Here is a 9,227-nt window from a genome sequence, read left to right as displayed (position 1 = left end):
GGATTTTGAAGTCATTCATCGGTATAGCAACCATAGTGCAGGCTTTTAGAAGCATAGCTCCCAGGTGCATGGTTTATTATATAGAGAGCAGATGTAGCTTGAAGAAACATTGCTATTTGAAAGTATTTAATTGGAGACTGCATTTCAAGACAGCCAGCCCTGCCGCTGGTTTTATTCTAATTGCCAGCAGCAACGCACTTAATGAAGCGAGTGGTGAAGAGTGTGGATAAAAGAGTGAGAGTGACCAGGTTTCCAAGGCAACAGCAGCGGTAGCCGAGTAGTGTTTTCATCTTGAGGAAAAGGCTACAGGAGAGCAGTGTTTCCCTGCAGTGCTTCCTGCAGGTCTATAAAGAATATCTACAGTAATAGATAGATAGATTCCTGGAAATGTTGCAGAGCTAAAAAATGTATGCAAACCTGTAGAGTCCTCTACAATTCACCAGAGGAACAATTTTCCTCCAAACCTCAGGATTAGACTTGTGTAGGCCATTCCTGAAGCACAACAGTGCACCAGCTTAAAAGTAACTCTGTAGGGAGAGAGCTTTGAAAGCTTTCTGTCTTACGATTTAACCAAAGAAACAGTCTTGTCATTTTTTGCCCTACAGATCTATATCAATGAAATTTCTTTGGACTCCAGAAGGTGTCCATTTGCACTATTTCAACCACGAATGCCCACAATGGATCATCATTACCCCTGCAGTAAAGTTCTGCAAACTGACCTGAGCCCAATGGCCCCAACACAGTATCAGGTTTGGCTTTTTTTGGTGTATTTCAGCCTGGGTCACGTTTAGGTTTGGTTATTTTCAAATATCATTTATAAAGAAATTGCTCTCTCTTTCATTTTGCCAGTGGGCTGCATCCTTGTGTGTCATGTATTCCAAGTAGGACACACGATGGCCAGCAGGAAAAGAGAAAGAGAGGCAGAGCGTAGCCGATGTGTTGCATTAGCCTAACGGTCAGTAATGGATGAAATAAAGCAAGAAGTTGCTAAAGGGAGTCTCAAAATCCCCCAATGAATCAGGGAAGGCTTCTTCACCACAGGAGCATTATGACCTTGTATGATCCGCGATTATGACTGTACATAGGACTGTCAAGTTCAGTTGGGAAAGACAAACCAGGATCTAGCCAGTATTGGACAAAAGGCAATATAAAGCTTGTTATGCACCAGCAAATTCTCAGACCTACCTCATAACTGGTAGTTTGCCAGTGCCTTCCAAAATAAACCTGTGAGAGAATTCTGCCACAGCTACAATATATTTAAGGTACAGTTTGGCAGTGTTCATTTTGGTGCCTGATTTATTTAGTTTTAGTCACTAAAATACAAAAATGTATATTATTTTGAGATTGTTTGTAATTTTGTAGTGAAGAAAAAATAACATTTTAGTCATTTTTGTTGCTGCTTCTTGTCTAATTTCATCCAACTGTTTCATCCAAGAACCTATAATGTCACATAACAAAGACAACGACAAGAAAGTTATTAAATGCTGAAAGATGCTTCATATTAACGGTTGTGCAACAGGTTAAGTGGATATCAACTTCTGAACAAGAAATATTTCTGGGCGGCTGAGGAAACTGGTTAACTCATCGGGAGCTGGAAGCTACAGTGTATGATTCTGCAGATGCGTGCATATAGAATAAGACTTTGCATTAAAACAGTAATTAGTTCATTTGTCCATTCAACTTTTTTTCACATAATCGTTTACGTTTTATTTTATTACATTTCATCAAAGTTCTTGTTTTCAATGCTTACTTTTATTTAGTGTTGTGAAAAATAGGTCTCTAATGAATATTTTCCACCATTGATGCACTGCAGTTAAGTATGGGTATCTTAAACTACTTGGTTAATATTAAGAGCTTGTTCGTGGCAAATTAATACACTTATCCACCACTCTGACACACAAACCTTCACTTTTCACAAGCAGAGCTTCTCTCTGCTTTGCAACTAAACATAAACACTAGCTGCTAAAAGCTGTTTGAGCAATTATTAGGGATTTTTCTCTATCTGCAGAGGAGCTAACGAGTAAGGCAGATGGTTTATCATTATGAGATATTATACTTTCATGTGCTGTCATGTGTCACAGCTGGCTGCAATTTGTGTTATTTTCACTATACAGTACTGTACATGCAACATACTGTAAGAGGAGTTGGAAATTAGCTTATGTAAGCTACTTGCTGTGTCCTAGTGTATTGTACATTTTAGTCATTCCCACTTTAGGGGTATTTCTTTGTCACCGAGGAAGGAAAGGTACATTTTGAGGCCGGTCTCTAGTCTCAAATTTGGCAGAAGGTATACCTTAGTTTGATATTCACACTTATATTTTAACTTTAAAACAAGCTCACAGTTGATGCAAGCACTGTAAAAGGAATAGGATTTGTGAGACTGAATTATAAGTCAGGCTGCTCATGAGATATGTATGGAATTATTGACTCAATTTAAACATCTTCAATTCATCATCTTCCTGGCCTCATCTTTATTGTGTTGTCAATTACCACATGGTCTCGGGGTCTCTCTCGCCCAATTCTAGGTAACTCCCTTGAATAGCAAAACACTTCCATGAGTCAAAAAGCAGATAATAACCATAATACTGAGACAGCACATCCCTCAAGTAAGAGGGTCTCCAGCAGAACATAGACACATTAATAATTGATAGATAGAAAGCCAGCACTACACGGCAATTTTGAGAAGCCCAGTGCCTGCCACAGGAGAAATTTCCAGCAGCAAATAGGTCTTGAAGGTGCCAGTTATGTCATCTTTCACTACAACACTGAAGTGAAATGCCGAGCAAGTCTAATAGATTAATAAATTAGAAAGTGGAGCCCCTTACAGTGAGTTAAAATTCAGTGGAGATTAGAAATACTGTAAAGTCTAAGTAACAATTTAACCAGTGTTACTGAGATCACAAAATATCTGTGAATGTCAAAACAGCTCCGTTCAGCGAAAATCTTATAAAACTTGAATACTTTAACAGTAAACCATTTAAGCAACACTATACTTACTAAGATATTATACTACTTTTGACTTTAGCCCTTGTTATTTCAACACTGCCCAAGCTATAGAACAGCATCCCTGGTCTACCCATCACTGTGCTGTAGTTCATAGCAAGCTGTGTCAAAAGCTGGAACTTTTTTTTTCTTTTTTTTTTGGAATAGATGATGTGCTGTGCACAGCAAGGTAGTCCAGCTTTAAGGTTACATGCTATTGATGATATTGGCTTCCTCTCACTCCTCAGGGGGCAGGGCAGGCTAAAATTAGCAGCAAGTTAAGCATGGCATCAGAGCTTATAAACTCAGTAAAGTTACTCATGCAATTTCCTCTTACAGAGTATTGGAAGAAAACCCTGGAGCAGACTATTCCTTTAAACTCTTGCACCTCCATGATCGAGAGAAACTAATGATATGAGATGAACTTATACGTATGTATTGTATAGCTTAAGACTGGGGTTGACAAAAGATGCTGTGCAAAGGAGGGCAGACTGTCATGGTTAAGTATGTGGTAGTTGTAAGTGTGTATGTAAATGTAGAGAATATAGATTGTCAATATGTTGATAGAACAAAATGTATAAATAAACAAAAGCTGTAAAAGGAGAGAGAAAAAGGTAATTTTGTAAAGGAACAATAAAAATGTAGAATTATAGAAGAGTTTGAAAAAAATAGGTTGTTCCAAGAGTCTTGGAGAACTCAACCTGCCAAAGTTCTTCTGTGGATGTAGGCTGTCTCAGAAGCCTTGGTCTCTTCATGTAATCCCAGACTGACTCTGTGATGTGGAGATCAGGGATCTGTAGGGGCCATACCATCTGTTACAGGACACCTTGTTTTTGTTTTCGCTGTAGATAGTTTGTTGTGACTCTGGCTGTATGTTTGGTGTTGTTGTCATGCTGCAGAATTAATTTGGGATGGATCAGATGCCTCCCTGGTGGTATTGCATGATGGATAAGAATTGGCCTGTACTTTTCAGCACGGAGGAGATCATAAATTCTGACCAAATACCCAACTCCATCTGCAGAAACTCAGACACAAACTTGCAAAGAACCTACACCATGTTTCAATGTTGCCTGAAGACACAAATCCTTGCAGCGCTCTCAAGCCCTTCAGTAAACAAACTGCCTTCTGTTAGAACCAAATATGTCAAATTTAGACTCATCAGTCCAGAGCGCCAGCTGCCATTTTTCTGCACGGCAGTTCTTGTTTTTTCATGCATAGGTGAGTCACTTGACTTTGTTTCCACGTCAGAGGAATGGCTTTTTTGGCTGCAAGTCATCCATGAAGACCACTTCCGACCGACTAGCTGTAGATGGATATACCAGGGTTCCACTTGTTTCAGCCAGTTCTGAGCTGATGGCGCTGTTTGACATTTTCTGATTGAAAAGGAAAGTGATGTTTTTTTCATCTACTGCACCCAGTTTTCTTGGCTGACCACTATGTTTTTGGTCCTGAACCTTGCCTATTTGCTTCTGCAGAATCTGGAAAGTGTCTGTCTTAAGCTTTCTGCTGTGAGAGAATTTGATGATGTAGGATGACGAGCTTGTGTCTTGTTGCGATGCTCATTTTTGCCATGGTGTAAGCATTTTTACATCACTTCAGCAACATCGCCTTTTTAGTATGACGGTGACCCAGTTTTATTCCCCCTACACAGTTGTTTCAGTTAAAGATTTCAGTTCAATCTTCATACTATATTGATCATTAGCACCTGTTAGTAATAATTGTGTAATCATGCACTTTGGTATATGCCTATAAAATACAAAATGTTTTATTTATCTGGAAAGTGGTCTGTTACTTTACTTTCTTTCCTTAACAACCTAGAAATATCTTATTGGAATATTTCACTACTTCCAAAATAAATGTTTTGAAATCTAAAATATGATATTTTCCCATTGTTGTTGCAGTGATTTTGATACGTTTTTATAATTTCATCAGGGAGTAGATGAATCCTCCTTCTCTGGGTAGACAGTTGGAGATTGTGTTGTTTCAGACTGATTGCATTGACTGATTTCGGTAGGTTTTGAAGAAATGATCCCAAGCCTGTGTTACACTTCTGGAAAAGTTCTTCAAAGGTGACAAGAGAGCTGAATTTTGTATGATGTGCTGTGTGATACTTGGATCTCTTCCAAGCTTTGTAGTTGTGAGTTTTTTGGATCTTGTAGGAATTCCAGGTTATTCCATAGAGGGGTGGATTTATGAGATACTAAGTGCAAGATATATAGATATCAAGTGCATGATTTTGTGAGTTTTCTACCAAGTTAACTATGAGTTTTGAAGTACCAGCTCTAACAGTTTGTGGAAAATATTAACACCTAGGTTTTGTATGGTGCCTGTGAAAAGAGGGATAGGTGATGGTAAGGCTGCTGGATTCCAACTCTGTTGATGGTATAGTTTGAGATTTTAGAGAATATATTTAAAAGGTAATAGATTCTTGTAATAAGACTTTTGGCTTCTGTAAGTAAAGTAACATGTTGTCTGCATATGGACATATTCCATGGTTTACGTGTATCTTTAATCCGGTGGCACTGGATAGCTGCAGCAAGGGGTTCAGTGAATATGATGAGATTGTGAATCCTTGTCTCGTCCCTCTCTACAGTGTGAAATCTGTGAATGTGAATCCATCAATTGAAACTGTGGCACTTGGTGACTTGTACAGTGACTTGACCCAGCTGATAAATAACCCTCAAAATTTTATGAAACAACAAACAGTAGCAAAAGGAAATGTCCAATTAACTTGTACATTGAACTCAAAAGCCTTTCATAAATCCTATTTGATCATTTTGTATTATTTAAGCAGTGATATTTTCTATTCTAGATGATAGTGCTTGGTTGATGATTTTTATGTCTGTAATTAAATGAGAGTGAGGGTCTTCCCCACTGAGTTATTTTATTGCAGGGAATTGTGTTCTTCTTTTTTTCTTTTCTTTTTTAAGCTGTTTTGCAAGATGGATTATTATATCATAAGTAATTATGTCATTGTAGCTGAAGCACAAAAAAATGTCTTTTATTTGTTGTATCAGTCCATTCTAATTTATATTTCCTCTCATTATTAAGACTTTTACTCTGTGGGAGTTTTTGCAAGTATTTTCTAAATGTTTGATTTCCAGTTCCAGGTTATTTTCATATTATTTTTTTCTTCTTATAAGATGAGGATGTGATAATTTTACCCCGTATTACTGTTTTGCAGTTTGCCAGAGTAATCGGTGAGCTGTTCAGGGAATCATTGAAGGATACCCACACTCTCCTTAAGAACTGGATCTCTGAGGAGTGAAACATTAAAGCGCCATCTGAAAGGTTGTTTGTAAAATTGCTTACTGTGGAGAACTAAGGAGATATGAGCATGGTCACTTATTATAATGGATTAATGTATCAGTTATGTCCTGTACAATTGAGTTACTAGTGAAGAAAAAGTCAATGCGGGAGGGTGAGTGATGTAGCAATGAAAAATATGAATATTCATTTAGTGTTGGATTATTTATACGCCAACTGTCGCCAAAAGTCCAAAGTCTTTCATATACTGTTTTATTGTCACAGTGGATTGCCATTTCCTGCTAGTTGTTGTTTAATGGTCTACTCTTTGGTGAAGAACTGTGTTAAAATCTTCTCCAGTGAGAGTATGTGAAAACATGTAAGAAAATATGTGGGAAAATGTTAGGTCTATAGATATTTGCTTTGGTAAGATCTATGTGGTTTATTGATGTGTTAATGATAAACAGTCTGCCGTCTGGGTCAGTATTGGTTTAAGTGGGGCAGTGATTGAAAGTTTTTGAGATGATTCATGTATGTGTATGAGGTTGAAAAGATCTTGGCACATATAGAATTTTTTAGCATACTGACACTGGTTATCATATTGACATTGACAACAGTCAGAATACCAAAAACAAAAAGCAAAAACAAAGATATAAAGCATAGTGCAAAATAACAGCGATAACATGAATTTGAGGGGTGGCTGTTCACATAGGAGTCCAATATTTGCATGTATTGAGAAGGGAGGGTGAGGGGGAGGATGTTCAAATCATGTTATTACTCATGTCACTGATGGGTAGGCGTAATGTAATGTGTTAGAAAAGCCAGGGTGTTGTATTAGGGTCACAGTAAGGCTGTTCTTCAATGTATAATTTGTTCACAATCAAATTTTTGTCTGTATTGTTTCATAATGGGATACAGAACTTACTTCACATGGGAACTGGTAATCAAGTCTGTATTTAGTACCTTTCAGTTCCTTTTCTTTTGTTTTTCAAGTTCCTTGTGTTTAAAATGTTTAAGTTTGGCAACAATGGATCATGGTGTTTTGTTCAAACATAGTCCAAGACAGTGACCTCTTTGGAAAGTGGCATGCATGTGGGAACATATTTTTAGTCCAAGGGGCAGAGCTGTTGAATCAGGGTACTACCATGATGGATCTCACCTCATTGTGTTGGGTCTTGTAATATTCGGAGTGCCATGTCCTCTGAATATGCATTTGATGAGCTGAACTTAACTTTTAGGTTGTTTCATAGTTATGCTGGCTTTTCTGATTAAATGTGTAAGTATTGCAACATACCTATGAGGTGGCAGTTTTTATTAGGATGTATCCAATGGCATTATACGTAAACTGTTGTTAAAGGACCAGTGTGTAGGATTTAGTGGCATCTAACAGTAAGTTGTAAGTAAGGGTAAGAGACCTGGGATCTCTTGGTTTATCCAAGTCACAAATGTATCACACTGGACCTAAGATGTGCTGTGCTGAGGCAGAAACCATCCTTTATATCTAAAAGCATTGGGAGTTCCTGGGTGGTCCTCTTAGATGGTTTTCATCCTCTCATCTCACAGGGAGAAAAGCATGCATCATAATTATACCCTGTACTTGCCATAACATGTTATGTGCAATGAGCTGGTGCGCCATGACGCACAGCAGCTCTTGGTCTGTTATGCTTTCAGAGGGGCTGCTGTGCAATGACATTTGACAGGTCTGTGTGGAGGAGATTGTGGTCGGCACCCTGCAACTACTGTATATGCTGGTTGTGTCGAGGTCTCTCTTAAGGCCTATTTTGAACTCTGGTTCAGATGACCTATGAGTGGTAAGCTGTTCTCCATTAGTCTGCCCGCTGCCCCCATTTTCCAGTGCGCATTGTTCTCAACGATGCACATCCTTCTGCCTCAGCCTGTGCTAAGCACCACTGGTAAGGCCTGCAGGAGCAAGAGGCCATGCACAATACTCCACATATCCAAGAATATACATTGTATTCTCAAGTGACCTGGGCATGCGGGGGCCTTTGCTTATACATGTGTAGATGAGTATTCCAGCCTTTACAGCCCTGTTAGATGGCATCTGTACACTGTGATGGTAAATATTGTGAAAGCTTACACAATAAGACAACAGTCACATTTACATAATAATAATAATAATAATAATAATAATAATAATAATAATAATAATAATAATAATAAAATGATGATGATGATGATGATGATGATGATGATAATAATAATACTAATAATAATAATAATAATATTATCATCACTGTACTATGTCAAGTTGTTTGGTTTACTGGACTATATCCTCATATTCATGTATGACCGGATCTAATGTTGAACTAAATATTGTATTTGGAATATATTCATTTAATGAAGAAAAACAGTGATCCTTAACACCTGCAAGATCCAATTAACAGTGATGAGCCATTTTTGTGTGACCATTTTATAATCTCTGTCACTTTTTGCTAGTGTTCACTGAGATAATGTGTGAAAAGCAAGCATACAATTATTGACAACAGAAATCTTTATATAACAAAGACATACATTGACTGAAGTCTTAGCCATAATACTCACTGGCAGCTATGACTGAGGATGATGTGCCTAATGAGAGTAGATTAACAGGCTTATACAAGGGAGATGCTTGCCTTTATCTGTGTTCCAGAAGAGTTAATACCTATATTTCTGTTGGCCAGTGCAGTTCAGCAGTGTTAGGGTGCCTATAGAATAGTTGGTCTTTGAGGTAAATATAATATAGCTGCAGTTGACTGGTCCACTGTTACTGAGCAGTGAAAGGCAATTTCAAAGGCCAGAGTGTTGAATATACTACATTGCTGAATTATCTGTTTTAAGCCTCTCCAGGAGTATGGCTGTAGGGATGGCAATTTCGGTTGGTCAATCCACCACTTTGGTCCAAACTGAGACATCTCAACAACTACTGGATGGCCTGCAGTTAATTTTGTACAGACATCCATGGTCCCGAGATGATGAATCCTAATGACCCCTGATTTTTG

Source organism: Dicentrarchus labrax, unplaced genomic scaffold, assembly GCF_905237075.1.
Source record: "Dicentrarchus labrax unplaced genomic scaffold, dlabrax2021, whole genome shotgun sequence".
Taxonomy (NCBI): domain Eukaryota; kingdom Metazoa; phylum Chordata; class Actinopteri; family Moronidae; genus Dicentrarchus; species Dicentrarchus labrax.
Note: the sequence above shows the minus strand (reverse complement) of the source record.